Source organism: Xiphophorus couchianus, chromosome 9 (genome assembly GCF_001444195.1).
Source record: "Xiphophorus couchianus chromosome 9, X_couchianus-1.0, whole genome shotgun sequence".
NCBI lineage: Eukaryota > Metazoa > Chordata > Actinopteri > Cyprinodontiformes > Poeciliidae > Xiphophorus > Xiphophorus couchianus.
The window spans coordinates 23,102,649-23,119,680 of NC_040236.1; the positions used below are offsets into that span (position 1 = coordinate 23,102,649).

Consider the following 17,032-nt stretch of genomic DNA (forward strand, 5'->3'; position numbering starts at 1 on the left):
ACATTGGAAGAGAAACAAAAGATTGAAGTCTGCATTGTGAGAAGTTTTATGGTTATAAAATGGTAATCGACTCCATCAGCTGTTTCCAACAAATCTGATAACGACATCAGAGCGTGAAGGTGTTTTTTTGTTTTGTGTGTGTGCATATGTTGGGCGGAGAAGCAATAAGTGCAGGCAAAGTCTTCTAAAGAATGCCATCAAAGTGCCGAAGACCTTTAAGTGAGGTAATGACTCATGTTCCAACACAATAACAGCTACCAGCGTGCAGCCAAACCTTCCCTGAAACGAGCGGCCCAGCCAAAGCTTTGAAAGCTACTGAAAAATAATACGTCTGAGATTGTTTATTGACTCGGTCTGTCCAGCGTAGCAAGAAAAAAAAAAGAAAGGGGGACGGGGGGATTCAACCCAGGAGTGGAAAGAATACCCAGATGCACAAAAGAAAATAAATATATAATGCCATGTTTATACTAGTTAAATAAAAAGAGGCGTTAAAACCGAAGTAATTATTCCCAAACAGAAGCGACACGTTTGTGATCTCAGCCTTTCAATCTGCATCCTGAAGCTCAAACAGGACAGAGTGATAGCAGATAAGAAGGCATCAATAGCTGTAAGATAAACACAAATTGAAACTCTTTATAAAAAAAAAAAACAAGAAACACACACACACAAAGTAATCAGCCCCTTAAAGTGATTCTCCTTAATAAGAAAGATAATCTCCGCTTCAGCTGGACTCTCCTCAGCTCTGTTCAATCCTCTGGGCAATTGCACTTGTTAATCATGCCTTAATTTATTGATGAGATTCATTTGGAAGGCTCATCTTAAAGAAAAAAAAAAACACGCCATCTCCTTCAATCTGTCCATGCCAGTGTCTTGAAATTAAGTAGAGATACCAGATTAGTTGAGTTTAAGAGCATTGGAGGAAATAACTTCTTTAAACCTCTAAACTAGCTCTAAACACTCGGCTTATCAGACATTCTTTGGAGCGTTCTTGATACCGTTGTTGTAAATGACTTTTATCAGCTCGGTAACTCGCAGTTAAACATTAATGCGGCATACTTAACAATCTCATGCATGCTCCGTTCAAAGACATCCGATAGTGTGGAAGAACGAGCTACTGAATGAACGAGGGCTGTTCAGAAATCACAAGGTCGACCAGTGAAGAGTCTGTCTCCGTGCTTTACTCTCAGCTTCCTTCAGTCCCTGATGAACATTGTTAGTTTGATATAGAAAACTAAAAATGTCAAAAGGAGACAACTAGCAACAGAAACACGGGACCTAAACTTCCTTGCCTTTTGATCCATACTTAGCACAATTAGACACAAATGAACGTTGACAGATCATGTTGCACTGTTAAAGTGGCAGAGTTGTGTATTTTCCAGGCACATGCTGCTATTACAGCACAATCAACTCACTATGTTACCTACAGTTGTTAGAAAAATGCAATGTATATCAAATATGACAGAAAGAAATTTTACCACACACCAAATTCCTTACTTTTGGTGCCATGTTTATTTGATCTAAGGAATTATTTCTGTAACATTACAGCTGACATGAAGTGTTTTAGCTAAATTATTAAAAACAAAAAAAAAAAAAACAAGCATACACTCTGAACAGCTGTTAGCTTTATTAACATTTGCATCCAACAAACACAAAATTCTGACTTAATCAGACTTGTTAAAGGAAGGTGGTTATATTAACATGGAGAGAACTTTCAATGATCCAGTGTTTGTCACCTTGGCGCTGTGGTGGGTTGTGTATTGGGCGCCTCAAGAGTTTTGTTTCTGCATCTGCTTTTCCAAAGTTGCATAGTTTTCACTTAAAGGTCACTGGAGATACAAGCCGACTTAACAGATAGTAAAGTTTCACAGAACCTTCTGGAGAGTTCTGTTTGTTCAAGAGCTTATCGATAGGTGAATTTGACTGAAGGCAGCACCGCATAGTGCTGAGCTGACATGTAACGCGGTGCGCTTTAAACAATCCAAGCTGGTGGGGGATTTTGTCTCAGCACTGTGGAACATCACCGTATGGCCTTCTATTAAAACAGTTAAAGAGCAGCATGGCCACAGCCTTCTGACAGTCATAATCTATAGCCCCGTTTTCACCTCTAAAGGAGATCACAAAATACCAACAATACACGAGGTTCTCTTTTTAACAGGACACAATGTGGAAAACGTGAAGCTGTATGAATACAATAATATATAGAATATTTATTATACAGAGACAGTCGTAGAAAAGCAGCGTGGCTTCAGTCAGAGGTTTCTTCAAATTTGCCACAGCCATCACCTTCTACAACAACTCTTTAGAGGGGCAGTATTATGTAAAATTAACTATTTTAGCTTTACATCATGTCATAATGTTACTCGTTCATCAAAAACACACCTATAGTGCCGCTTTGATTCTTACATGATTGAGAAATCCTTGAATCTCCCATGGCAACCATTCATCTGTGCAAAACCTGGATGGACCTACCTAGCACCTCCTTCAATCACAAAGCTCCTCTGAGCTGCAGTTTCCACCTCACAGAGCAGACTTCTCCCACAACCTCTACACTCAGCTTCTTCAGACTAGCCAGCAATTAGCAAATACCAGGTGGAACTGCTCATTAGCTAACTTATTATACAAGCCTCTTCTCAGTGAAACGCTAGTGAAAACATTGCTAAAGGGTTAATAGAGGAGCCATGTTGTGATGACTTCTCAGAAAAAGCAGGAGATTTTAAAGAGACAGAGGCCCAATTTCAAGGTGTTAAATAACAAAGTAAAATGTATTTTTAGTTATATTAGATATATATAGCATTTTTATAATTGAAGGTAGCAGTTACTTGATTGTGCTATAAAATGGGACTATATGCCTGGAAAACAAATTATACTGTCTGCCCCTTTAATTAAATGAGTTACAACATTTAATTCCCCTTTGGAAATTATTTTTGAATTGAACTGAATTCCCCTGCAAGTCTTTGTATAAATGGTATGAACAAGGAAAGTCAGCGAAAAGTTGATTTATTACAACCTACACAGAGGTGGACGAACTGACCATCTGCAATAAATGTTTAACCTTCATGTCTCAACAGTAGCCATGCTGAAATACAACAAGGAAGAAGAGAGGAAAAACAAAACTGAAGGGACTAGAGGCAGGGAAGACGACTGGAAGTTGACATGGTGCTGGGGGGAGTGGAAGAGGTTGGAAGAGGGGATGTGCTGGAAAGAATGATCCGCAACAACCTCAGGTCTCGCTGCTGAATCTTGGCGCCAATGGAGACGGAGCACCTGTTGGAGATTGCCCCGCTCTGCAGCTGACTTGGCGGTATGTGAGGCAGGAGCAGTCATGTTCTCGCACATGAATGTTCTTCATAACACGCGAGAGCAGGTGAGGCGGGTTACTAACGGTTTAAAAGCAAGGAGTTTCTGGTAAGGCCTGTTTGGACCCATAAAACCACAGAAGCAATGAAAAACATTCTCCTTTTTTGAGTAATAAACATGAATACAAATGGTGTTTTCTTTACTACCCAAAATGTATCAGCTTTTCAGAAATAAAATAACTAAAAGTGAAAAGCAGAGGGACTCCAAGTGTAATTTAAGCATAAAAACTAAGACAAATTACACTCATTTATTCAAAGGAAGACATTACATACTCTATAGATCATGAAAATATGCAGTTGCATTAAATTAATATTACTTCATTAGAAAAACATGAAACTAGAAAGGCTGCATTGCAATGAGTTGAGAAACAGGAAGTTAACCGTTTCTCAATAAGTCGCTCCAAGAGTGATTAAGCTTTGACATTATTTGGCAACAAACTACCACCATCATGTCTGACTGTAAGTGTGATGTTAAGTTTTTTTTATTATTATTTTTCAAGTTTTTCTGGGAGACGTTCCACTTTTCTCTGATGAGTCCACACAATATTTTTCCAAACGTTTGATGATCATCAGAATGCTTTTCGGTAAGTGGGATTCGTTTTGGTCAACAGACGATTTCGTATATGGATGCCATTTTTGCCATTTGTGCACCAATTGCAGTTTCAGGCCGATCACCGATCTTTCAAAAGCCTTACCTCCCGCTTCTTTCAATATCAATTTTGGCCGACATTAAAGGAATCTTGGTTAGCAAGCTGGTCCTGAGACGATTCAGCATGGTCCCACGTTTTCACCATTTAGCGGTTAATGGCTTTCACTGTGGTCCAAAGAAAACGTTGTTACTTTTTAAACCAGGCAGTATTATGTGTTTTCCAGGCTCGATTGTGCTATTCTAAAGCACAGTTGTAGCACAAGTGTTGTGAAGAAAGTCTTCTGAAAAGCTTCACATGAGCTCATAAAGAATAAAATGATAAAAAAAGACATTTCTTAAACTCGTATAAGGCTTCCAGGGACCCAGCCTGCAACGCAGCCAGTTTTAGGACAAGAACACTAACTACGTAACCGTCGGCGGTTATAAAAATGTTATATATAATAATTGGGCCTCTGTCTCTTTAAAAAGTCCAGCTCTTTCTGAAACTCCGCCTTCAGGAAGTGATCACAACATGGCTCCTTTGTTGATCGTTTAACATTTTTACAAGCGTTGCACCGAGAAGTAGCTCGTAAAAGGAGCTCAGGGGATGCGCAGTTCCAGCAAATGTTTGCAAATTGCTGCTGGCTAGTCTGAAGGAGCTGAACGGGGAGAGCTGCTCAGAAGCTTGAGAACTGCAGCTCTGAGAAGGAGCTTGATGCTCGAAGGCAGTGGTCGGTTCCACCCAGGCTTTTCGCACAGCTGAATGGTTGCCACAGGAGATCCAAGGATTTCTCAAACATGCATGAAATTATCAAAGCACCACTCCAGGTATGTTTTGATGAGGGAATAACATTACAACATCATGTAAAGCTAAAAAAAAAAAAAATCCATTTTACACAATACTGCCCCTTAATAGATTCTGGCCTATTTCATGGTGTCGTTAAAGTTCTAAATCTTCAAATCTGGAACTGGCAGAAGTAAAACTGAACCCCCAAAAGAGTGCTTAATTACAGTGAGTTAATGATTAACTGATTAGTATTTCTTAAATTACATCATTATCAAAGATCTCCAAAAATGATGTTTCTTCAGCGTATTTTTGTCATGAACATTTCTTCTGCGTTTAGAGAAGAAGAGAATGGGATTAAAAGCAGATATGCTCCTTCCTGCTGCTTTTTCAGACATTATATTGATATAGATATGCACTTTCTGCACTGGCTGCATACAGTATGTTCGGAAAAGTCTTCTATCAGAAAAAACAACCCCAATCACAATAATTGCATTAAACCATCAGTATGGGCAGCGGCAGCAGCAGCAGCAGCAGCAGCAGCAGCCCCCACAGCCAAGTAAAATCATTTAGCTCTTCCTTAACTTGTGGCGAAGAAAAAGCTGCCAGGTAGGCGCAATAAAATCTTTGAAGTGTGAGAAATAGAGCCAGGAGGAAGGTCAGACTTGTTAAGGTGTAGCTATCAGTTAGAGTGGATGTTTGCAAAGCCACATTTATTCAATGAACCAAGCTGTCTTGTTTACTTTTTCTCTCTCTCTCTCGCTCTCACACACACAAGCAAAATATATCCACAGTAAAACAAGCCAGGCTTTTTACCAAATTGGACCCAAAAATATCTAATCTATTAAATCTCTGAGCTTTTGTTTATCACCTCTAAGCTCGAAGTGCTGCCCCGTCAGACACACTCAAACCGGGAGGTTAAAGGAAACATCCAAGTGTCAAGCAGGTCTGTTGCTGGAAAAGGGAAAAAGATTTCCAGATTTCCTAGGTGAGCCGGTGAAACAATCCCAAACAATTGCCTTGTCTTTTCCATATTTACAGATACAAACTGGAACATTCTGTAAAAGCAAGTAAACAACAATGACACCTGCCTGACACCACTCAAGCTTCCTATCAAGCGGCAGCTAATAATGACAAACCTCCCTCCCCACCTCTAAAAGCAATATGATCTACAGCGTTTCAGGAAATGCAGCAGGAAACATGGATGAATCAGCCATTTTAACGTTGTTTAACTCGCCTTATAAACGAAGCCTAAAATGATACTCACAGCTTCTCTTTAGATCTTTGCGGCACACAGAACTGCTAGCTCTACTAAATGGCACTCAGTTGGAAGACTCCTCTCACCCTTAGAAAGGCTTTGCGCTGCTGAAATGACTCACATCCCCTCTTCCATCCTCTGTCAACCATCACGAGGAGGTAAACATTTCCAAATATGGAGAAAATATGGAGACAGTATTGAGGGCAATATCAGTTTGGTTTGCTTTTAGCTAGGAATGCCAAACTATGCGAGCCACAGAGCCAGTTCTGTGGTGCATACCTCTCACTTGGAATAATAATGATGATGATTGCAGGGAACTTTTCGCAGTTATTTGGGGTTCAGTCTGACCTAAGATGGATGAAAACGGGAGACTGTTATCTCAACTCTTACTTTTTAAGGATGAAACTAAATAGATAGGCCGCCGAGAATTTTGAGGCTGACTTCCACTCACTGAGCTGCTGACACCAATGTTAGGTTCCAATTTATCTTTAAAAATGACCACACAGGAAGATATAAGAGATTTATATAAAAAGATTTTCTGCCCTTTCTACTATCACTTATTCACTAGGTGAAGAAACAGCTTTCATATCATTTTAGGTAACACAAAATGACTGCTGAGTGGACACTTAAAGGGTGTTTTCACAACAGATAGTCCGGTAGATGAGGGACCAAAATTGCAACATTTGTTACATGTGCTGTACGCTTTCACACTGAACTGTCTTAAAGACCCGAACGTTTCAAAAAACAGTTCACCTCCTCGCCTGAGGTGGCGCTGCAGCAAGAATTACTGAATGAAACAACACAAAAACCTCATAAGAACACACTGAGGGTAATGAAATGTAAACGAAGATGGAGTAGCGTCAGATTTTAGTGATTGTAGGATTTCTCTTCTGTCTTTATTGAATATTTTAGAAAAAACATTCTAAAATAGGCAAATTATTTAATAATTAATTAATAATTTGGAGTTAAGTTGCACAGAAAAATCCTGAAACGCTAAACTGCAAATAGGTGGGGGCCCACCGTATGTTACAACGTCAAAAAAAATAAAAAATAAAAAAACAGAAACAGCAAACAAGCTAGCATTAGCATGGCACTCCAACAAAATGCTCAGCATGAAGACGGAGGAAGACGTGAGTTTGCTGAAGACTGTGTGTTGAGTCGGACATGTTTAGAACTATCCCAACCGTAGCAAGGCTATCCTTCAAAAAACTCCAAATGATCCATTTCTAGCAACAAAAGAAAACACATGCTAAAGAGTCCAAGTCATCAGCAGAAAGCACGTGGTAATACTGATGAACAGAGGAGAAGTATTTTCCTTTTCAGAGAGAGTCGGATCAGGCTTAAAGTTGGACAGGATTAGGTCGGTGCACTGCTAAATTGCAGAGAAACAGAATTCACCCCGCAAACACTGGCAGGTAGAGATTGCTTATTTACCACATGAAGTCATCTCCCTGCACAGACTGTCTTCAAGTGATTAAGAAGGTGTAATTAAAGTCTGATTACTCCCATGAGAGCCATGGGTCAAAAGCTTAACAGCTGCTAAGGGAGAACATTGCTTCGACCTTCCTGGACTGGGATTGTATTGAGGAGTAGCTTGAGAGTCCTCATTTCCTGAAACGGCACAACCTACTTTACACAAGTCCCTCAGGAAAGGACCACCAATCAGTGCAGTTCATGTTCACACATTATTAGCAAATACAACTCTGAAAGGCTTTAGTGGGCATTTCTAGTCAGCCCCTTTTGATTTTAATACCGGTAAATAAAGTCCAACTGCAACATTTTAAGGAGAAATGCTAGACAGGATGAAGCCGTGGTGCAGGTTAAAACGGAGTTTTAAAGAAAAGGCAGGCAGAATTGTGCTGTGTAGATGCTTTTCTCTTACATAGGGAAGCAGTTTAAAATTAAGAGCTAAACATAGGGCAGTACTGGCAAAATAAAACTGTGATAGAGACCATGACAGACGTGAGACTGAGGCGATAGATCAACTTCCAGAAGGACAATGACCCTAAGCAAACAGCCAGAGTTATAATGCAATGGTTGGCATCATGGGTTCCCAACCCTGGTCCCTGAAGGCCGATGTCCTTCCAGTTCTGGGTGCGTCCCTGCTCCAGTACACCTGATTCAAATTATGGATGCAAATATATGAAAATCGGGGCCGATAATATCTCATATTGATCTTGCTATAAACGATAACCAGTATTTACCAATAGTATATATATATATTGTGAATAAACGACCGCACTGTTGATTTTTCCCCACATTATCACTGTCACACGTCCAAACAAATACTCCACAGCCAATCCCGAAACACATAGACAAATCGCAACAACATGGAGCGTTACATAATAATATAAGACAAGTATTACTTAATGAGAACCAGAACCGAAACACTAAAAAAAGACGTGTAGTGATGTTAACAGCGACATATTGCATCTGGTAAAAATCCACTGACTATAGTTCAGCTGTGCGGTAAAAAGGGAAACACCTACAATATCAAAGTCCAGACCTGAATCCATCCTACAATCTGCGAGACTTTAACTTTGATGTCGGGGTTCTGTGTGGCTCGGCTGGTGGACCAGGTGCACCATGTGCAAACTCTACAGTCCTAACGTTTTAGATTTTTGTTTATAAAAAAGAATAACCCATGTCGCTTCCCCTCCACGTCACAATTCTGTGATACTTTGAGTATCACTCAGCTCATGAGTGAAGACTTTTTGCAATTCACTGTATATGCAATAGCTGGCATGAATCTATTCCTCCTTATTTCTGGTTCGAATCAAGGCAACAGTGCCTGGAAACTAAACACAAACATTTCTCACTTCATAAAACATATTCAAATTCATTCAGCATTACAACTGTCAAAATTATCACATGTATCTTAGTCGGAACAAAGCACTTCATAAGCTTAAATATACACTTAACTGGTGTCCTAGTTGAAGTTTAGGGTGTTTCATCAGCATAGTTGTAATAAACCCTGGTGACACACCATCCTGACGCAAATTTCTTTCATACTTTCCTGCTTCCTTCTTTTCTAACCTTGTGTCTGAATGTGGCCTGATGTGAAGGTAACCTTATACTTTATGTGCAAAAGTACAAACAGAAGAGTAATCCTGTATTAATTGAATGGGTGCACATGCTGAGTTTAGGGTTACCTTTAAACTTCCTGCAGAACATCAAGTTTACCATAATAGAGTGTGCTAAATATATCCATATTTATGTTGCAAAAGTGGACACAAAAAAGGAACACAACATAACATGCAAGTAACAATACAGAAATACACCAAAAGTAATCCTACCTTTATTTCCCTCTTTGGGATTACTGGAAGACAGCTGAAGCCCTTTGCAGTGTGTTGAAATCTGCAGAGATTGAGAAATACAGACAACTCTGTTATACAGATTACCTAACTATAATTTGGCTGTGGAGGACCACGCCAGCATAATAAACAGACTCTGTCATTTGGGAGCCATGCTTGTTCTGGGTTTCTGTCATTCATGAGTGGAAAGAACTCGGCCAAGAACCTGCATACTCCCCCTGATGACCACAGGGCAGCTAGTCCGGTATGTCAAGGTCCGGTTTGAACAAACTGCCACTTAAATAAACCAATAAATGTGTTGATATGTTTAACATGCAGATTTCTGCTATGGCGACCCATACTACACAAACTTGTCCCCTAAAACATGTGAGTAGCTGCTACACTCGAAATTGCCCCAACCAGTGCCACTCATTGGCAAAGTCAAACATAACCATTTAGATCTGATGCCTAAAGAATCAGTTGGAAATATGTGTCATCAGTCAAATATTGTATTCATCTGAGGCAATGTGAGTATGTGTTTAAAGTCAATTCAGGTCCCTGGTCTCTATAGTGAATGCCTAAAGCAGAAATATCAGGTGAGCGCAGTTGTTTGAAAGGAGCTAATGCCTAAATAATGCTCCAAAGCACAATTAATTCATATTCAATCATAAGTGTGTTATAATAAACTTGTAACAAGATTACAAGTTTATTAATGCCAGTGATCATTTTGGTTGCCAAGCAGGGTAAACTGTAAAGAAATGTTGTTTCAATGAGCAGAAGCCACTTCCTGCTTGTTTGCCTTTACCTAAATAAACTCTTTCAACAACAGAACCAGGTGAGTCAATAATGTCCGTTTGTTGGCTCAATAATTCTGGTGTCTGGTTACATAATCATTTATGTATTGTTGTCAAATCTGTTTAGTGTGTAAACAACCCACGCAGTACACTAGCAACAGTACATGGAGGATCCTGTAGTTGGTAAAAACATTAAACTGTCTTTTCAAAGACAGAACGTTAGAGCAAAAGTAACATTTCTCTTGATTTCTGTATAATCTTTAATCCAACTTGCTTCTCAGTGAGTTGTCTTTTTACGCAGTGCATGGGTGGGGCATGTCCAGTGGGCGATCTCAGAGAAAATGAACAACAGCTGAACAATCCTGGACAATAAAAGGCCACCCCAAAATGTCAAATTTTGTCTCAAGTCATAATGCCTCAGATGTAGCAATGCGGGAGCGTGTTATTAGCATGTTGAATGCAGGGATGTCCACCAGAGCAGTAGCTGCACGGCTAAATGTCCATTATAGGACCATAGGCCATTTAAGAGTTTGTTTCCAACAGACTGGCACTACTGCAAATCGACCTCATCCTCGTCGGCCACGTGTGACCACTCCGGCACATGATTGCCACATCCGGTTCGTCCATCTGCGGGATCGGCTAAGACCAGACACACACACAGCTGAAGAGACTATTGGTCTGCACACCTCAGACTGTCCATAAACGCCTACAAGAAACCAATGTGCATGCTCTGCGAATTCCTCAACCTGAGCCCCATCATGTTCAAAGGACTGTCAATTCGCTACAAATTGACAGTCAAACCAAGATGTTATCAATGCCAATATGAAGATCAGTAATTACTGAAAGTATAGTTTGAGTTTCTCTATATATTGTGTAACCCAAATGTTCATAAAACTCTTATATTTTGCATGGGGCGTTTATACTTTTGTTCAGTATATTATGAAATTTGTTCACATATACAAACTGTACTCTATAACACAGCTAATAATTTAGATGCATTTTTACGCTGTCTCGTAAAATGTAAAGACAACAGGAAAGATCAGACAAGTTCTGAAAAAACAGAGGGACATTGAGCTGGCAGTGAGCTAGCTCCATGGCTGTGGAAAATTCAATCGGACAGGTTTTTAGATCATTTAAAAACTGGGACCACTTTAGTGAAAATAGTCAGGTTGGCACCCACTTCACTGTGGGGAGAAACACGACAACATTTGCTCAAACCATTTAAAGTGGTTTAGAGTCCAACCTTTACTCTTCCAAGACCCTGAATAATTACCAATTTCTTCATGATCTTGAACTCAATACCATCCAGGAGACATTTCTGCTCTACAAGTACAACTTACTCTTTAGCCACAAGAGGAGATCTGGAAGGGAAAAACTCCCTGAGCAGCGATCTGTTTGAAAACCATTTGGGAATATTTGCAAAACTACGTCTGGGTACTAAGAAGAACAGATTTTGACAGTTTTTGACTAGCATGAACATATTCTCCTTTAATAAATTATCATTTCTTCTTAAATATTAATGTATTACCTATATCAGCGAGTTAAAATGATGAGTTGTATATCAATTGGCTGTTTTTTCTCCACTCATTCTTGCAGTGGGGGGAAAATATATGCCAATTACAGAAAAATTATGTGGTAATTTTTTGTTAACTATATCTAATCTGACACACTTTTGCTCATGACAACAGGTGGAGGGTTATCTCCCCCCCTCCTTTTAAAAATCCACCACCCAGAATCAAACTCCTTCAAGAGTATCCTCATTAAAATATGCCAAGAAACACAAACAGAAGAAGCTACCAGGGGGGCCAGGGCTCAAAGGCAGCCGAGGCATTTATCTTTCAACTTAAACATCATCAGCGCTGTCAAACGAGCCCCTTTTTAGCCTGAGATTTTAAAAGACAGTTCTGTTTAATGTTGGTTGAGTTGAAAATGTGTCGCAGTGATGCAGATGTACTCGGTTTGATGACAGCTCTCCCTCGGGGGACCTTGTGCTATTGATTTGAAATTCACATCTAAGCCGAACTTTGTGTTCGGTCTTTTTAAGAGAAGAAAGTCGGGATTTAATTTTCATTTCATAACGGAGTCACATCTAAGGTCTAGACCGACGTTCTTGTTGCTCTCACGAAGAGGCAGCGGAGCGGAGGCTCTAAACTTTCACAAAGGTTTTCGGTTAAGGCGGCAGGAGGCCTTCACATGAATAACAGAAAACCTACCCACCTAACATGAGGAACCTTCACCGACTCTGTAACTATGGTGTACAAGTTCATTCACACTACATAAGAATTTCATAACGCATCTCTTCTTAGACACACAGGGTTTTGCAAGCCAGACGGTAATTAGAAGGTGAATATAAAGAACCCTCTAGGGAGGATCATTATAACAGCGCACACTGCATATTTCTGTCCACCATAACCTAGAATCCATACGATTGTATATGACTTCTATGCATATTTGGCTTTATCATAACACCCTGACTGATGGGGGGGAAAAGTAGCAGTGACTTTCCAGTTCGGTGTAAATCTCCCTCGACGAACCAGAACTAGTTAGTGTCATTTGGGAATCATAAGTCTGAGCGAAGCAAAGATGTGGGGTGCCTCAAGGATGTGTTCTCAGCCCATTTTCATTCAACATTCACACACTCCCCCTTGTTTAGATCATGCAGTGTTGCATCATCTCTTACCACACCTTGGCTGAAGACGTTTACATTTCTTCGTCACCACAACTCTACAGTCCTTTAAAGTTATACAGTAAGTGACTACATGCAATACACTTGAGTAAATGGGGCAGAATATACTGAAGCTTAAATCTAAAAAAGCATGTCTTCTTTTTGGGCTTAGAAATGCATATTTGGGAGATGAGCACCTAATGATATACTGTACTGTGGTGCTAAAACTTACAGTGTGTCATTAGTATGTTTAAAGACTAAAATCTACATTTTTACAGCTGTTATCTAAAAGGAAGGGAAAAAAACTCGAGCAGCAGTTTTTTAGTACAATAGATTAGCGTAACATACCAGTCATGCTATACTGACATGCCTTGTATTTCTATGCAATATCAAGATAAACAGCTTTAAGTAACGGGGTTGCCTTTCTACTGACCTGATATTGCAGCATACGTAATTTGATCTCAAGCAGCATATGTAACCATCCCAGTTATTTTGAACTTCTTGAAGAAATTTTATAACATGACTTGGAACTTTTAGACACATATATACACTCCACAAATATGCAACCACCTCAGAATTTAAGGGAATTGTATGCAAAGTTTGTAATGAAATGTTCACATATAAATTAAGTCGAAGTTCATTTTGCAACAATGGAAATCTAAGCCTTCTAAATGCTTAGATTTGCTGACACTGCAAGGGAATTGGCTCAGTTTTTCCAATCATTTCAGCAAATAGAAATTTTGAGCAATTGGGAGGAGTCCAAATAGAATAGAATTTACTGTAAAAGCAAATAAAGATACGTGGAAATATTCACACAAAGGCTAAAATATATATATACAGTATAAGTACACTTTTACCACACAAGAAAAATAATACTGTGCAGTTATTTAAAAGACTATATAAACAAAGAATTTTTCAGCCAAACATGGTCTGGTCCATGATTTGGAATGGAACAAGTTAAAAAGTATCACTGCACTGTAAATGTTTCACCCTTCAGCCTGAAACACACACATAATAAACAATACTTTATGCTTTGCGAATGCAATTAATTTCCTCACATTCAGATCCAAGTCCCAAAAAAATTTTGATAACCCACCATAAGTGACTGGATAAATGAAGATAAAAAGTGTCCCAATAAAGAAGAAAAATCAGAGAGGCAGCGGAAGCCAGAGTCTTGATTAAGGAAAGGGATTATAGGACACCAGTCTCTAAACTACTGCGCTCCCCGTTAGTAAAATGGAAGATTTAACATCTCCTTATTGGTTTGAGCACAACCGCACTTTGGAGTTGCTAATCAGGTGTAATAGAAAATAAAAATCACTCAGATCATCAGAAACCTTTGTGTATCCAGGACAAGAACCAGAACCAAACAAGGCACCAGACCGTTTCTCTGCTCCTCAGCATTGGAACCAACTTCCTTAAAAAGTTGGCATGTGCAGAAACTAATTTAAATCAGAACCGACAACATTGTTATTTAATGCAACTTTTTCTACAAAGACTAAAGCTTATCTCAACAGTTTATCAGTTTCTGTCATTGGTTCTTATCAATCCACTTCAATTTGTATTTTACTACTTCCTTTTTTTTAAGTCATGCATAAAGCTGAATGCAGCTCCATTAATGTATTGTTCGTTGTGTCAGCTTATGCTTCAATGTGCTGTTTGTTCTGTAACAGCACTTTGTATTGGAATATGTATGAATCGTGCAACAGAAAATAGAATTAAACTCCATTTTCACAAGGACTCTCTAATGTGCTTCCTCTTTTACAGAGCAGGCTGGTAATAGATTCTCCTGGTGTAAAAATAGAGTAACACAAAAATTGAAAATTTAAAACAAAAATCACAACTTTATCCAATTGCCCCTTTCTAAAAGAAAACTACTAGTTCACTGTTCTTTAAGGAACACATTACATCTTAAAGTCATAATTTACTTATAATTAAATTGTCATTTTTATCTGAATGGCTCACAAAAATGGACCTCGGTGTTACAAAAAATTAAGCCGTAGCTCGATTCGCGTAGTTAAAGTGATGTAACAGATTACGTACGACACCTTTTGGGGTGTGTGATGTAGTAATACTCGAAGAGACCAAAATTAGTAATATAAACTGAAAGTCCTGCAGATCGAGGCAACAGATGCCTTCACTCAGCCAGCTGACAGAAAAGCACACAGCAACATCTGGGAAGAAGAAGATTACAGAACTTCTCTGTGCTACACAGAGCTGAAACAAACCGGAGTCAACCCGGCTCGCTTTTTCACAGCTCAATGAAAATGGCCAAAACCACTTTGTATTTTAGCATTTGGACTTGCGTCCCATTTCCATGCGCAGGAGAAAGTTTTGGAATCTGCAATGAGACTGTAGTTGGTGAGATGCAAATCAGTAATTCCTTGGTCAAACATTGAGGTTCAAATCTTTTCATCAATTGTGGGGGAAGAGCATCTACAGCATCAACTGGACAGGGCAACAAACAAATATACCAGGAGATTTCAGAGAAACTGGCCGCCTAAGGGCGCATGCAAAAAGTAACACTGGAGCGTCGACTACAGCAGTGTTTCCCAACCCTGGTCTTCAAGGCACACTGCCCTGCATGTTTAAGGTGTTTCCTTGCTTCAGCCTAGGTGATTTCAACCGACAGGGGATTGCTGAACTGCAATCAGCTGAATCAGGCAGAAAAACATCTAAAACGTGCAGGCCAGTGTGCCTTGAGGACCAGGGTTGGGAAAAACTGGACTACCAAACCTGCACACCCACAGCCTGTCCACGTTCCTCCATTTTAGTGAGAAACAGCCTGCCATGAGGAGACACAACCACCTTGGCTAGAACCAAACCTGACATTAACCAGCTAGTGCGAGACTTGAAATTGAAGAAGGGGCTACAGCGCACCTCTATAGGTACCAAACGACACCGACCCATGCTGGGTTTCTGTGAAAACAAGGACGTAGCTCCTTGAAGTGAATGTTTTACTCTTGATGTCATTACAGCTGCATCACTGTGAACTTCGCAGCATCTTATAGCCCGGTTTCTTATAGTCAGAAGAGTGATGAAACAGGTAAACATTTAGTAAAACACAGAGAGGGCATCTAATATAATGATTCTGCTATATATGGCATGATGCTACATATGAAGAAATAAGTTCCATTATGCTGTAAAGTGTCTGCATGCTGATCTCAGAGCAGCGCTCTGAGGATGACACAGGCCCACTGTCACGTCTGCTTAATTATCTCGCTGCCTACGTATCTGAGCGATAAGGGGTCTAAAGGACACGGCCTTCGCAGTAACCCCACGATGACATGCAGCCGCCTGCAACTTTAAGGACACACGCCGTGAACTGTACTAACGTGGCACATCTGCGCTGTCGTAAACACCCAGCCATGTCCTGTCATACGTCACGCCTGAAAACGAACTAAATAAATAAATAAATAAGGACAGACGCCGGGTTTCTGCGACTTTCAGTGAACGCGAGCTTCTTTATAGTGAAACTCGGCGACATATTTCTGTGCAGAAAGGGGGCTCCCCTTCACTCTCCGGTGACAGTCTGCTCTTCCGCATTGCTCGGCTTGCGGACCACTAAAGCTAAAGCAGAACCCACCACCCCCAGACCCTCTCTCTCTCTCTCTCTCTCTTCAAAGCAGGGAGTCCCGAAACTTTTGACGGGCTGCACACGCTGTCTGCCTTTTTTTTTATCCCCCCCTCAACGCATGAATGAACTCCTCTCTCAGCTCCAGCTAGCGACATGTTAGCTTTGTTAGTGCCCTAATGTAACATTCCTACCCGGCCACGGCTATCCGCGTCGAGTCCACGCCCTCACTGTTAACTCCGTCCGAGCTACAGTCAAACTCACACTCGCGTCCCGACAAGGCCGAACAAAACCGCAGAGAGGAGCCGCTCCAAGCCGAGCGGCGCCCGGTCGGTCGGCTTAAACCGTTTCAACAAAAGAAGTGGAACCGGTGCTCGGGCTTACCTCGCTTTCTAGGAAACGAGAGAGAGGCTGAAGTCCCAACCAAAAAAAAAAAAAAAACAGCCCCCCCTACCCCCAAAAAAGGGAGAAGTCCAACTTTTTCTTGATCCAAATTGTGGGAGAGTTGAAGGCAGTGACGTCACGCCCTGAAATTCCAGCCGTCTCAGTCAGATCAGAGGTTTGCCCATGTAAGGCAGCAGGCCAAAACACTGACACACACACACACACACACACACGGCACAGCACTCACACACTGCTGTCTGCACGGAGAGGGAAAAGAGCAAGATACTTTAAATGAC

General features: G+C 40.4%; 1 protein-coding gene across 5 annotated transcripts in view; it reads right to left on the reverse strand.

Moving 5' to 3' along the window:
- Positions 1-17,032, reverse strand: part of lpp (LIM domain containing preferred translocation partner in lipoma) — a 179,810-nt gene extending 162,778 nt beyond the window's left edge. Inside the window, exons 1-2 of one of the 5 annotated variants that reach the window (XM_028027707.1) lie at positions 16,737-17,032; positions 9,323-9,383 (exon numbers count right to left, since the gene is read on the reverse strand). The gene's annotated coding sequence lies outside the window, so the exon portion shown is untranslated. The other 4 variants (XM_028027704.1, XM_028027708.1, XM_028027705.1 and 1 more) reach the window with 4 other exon arrangements.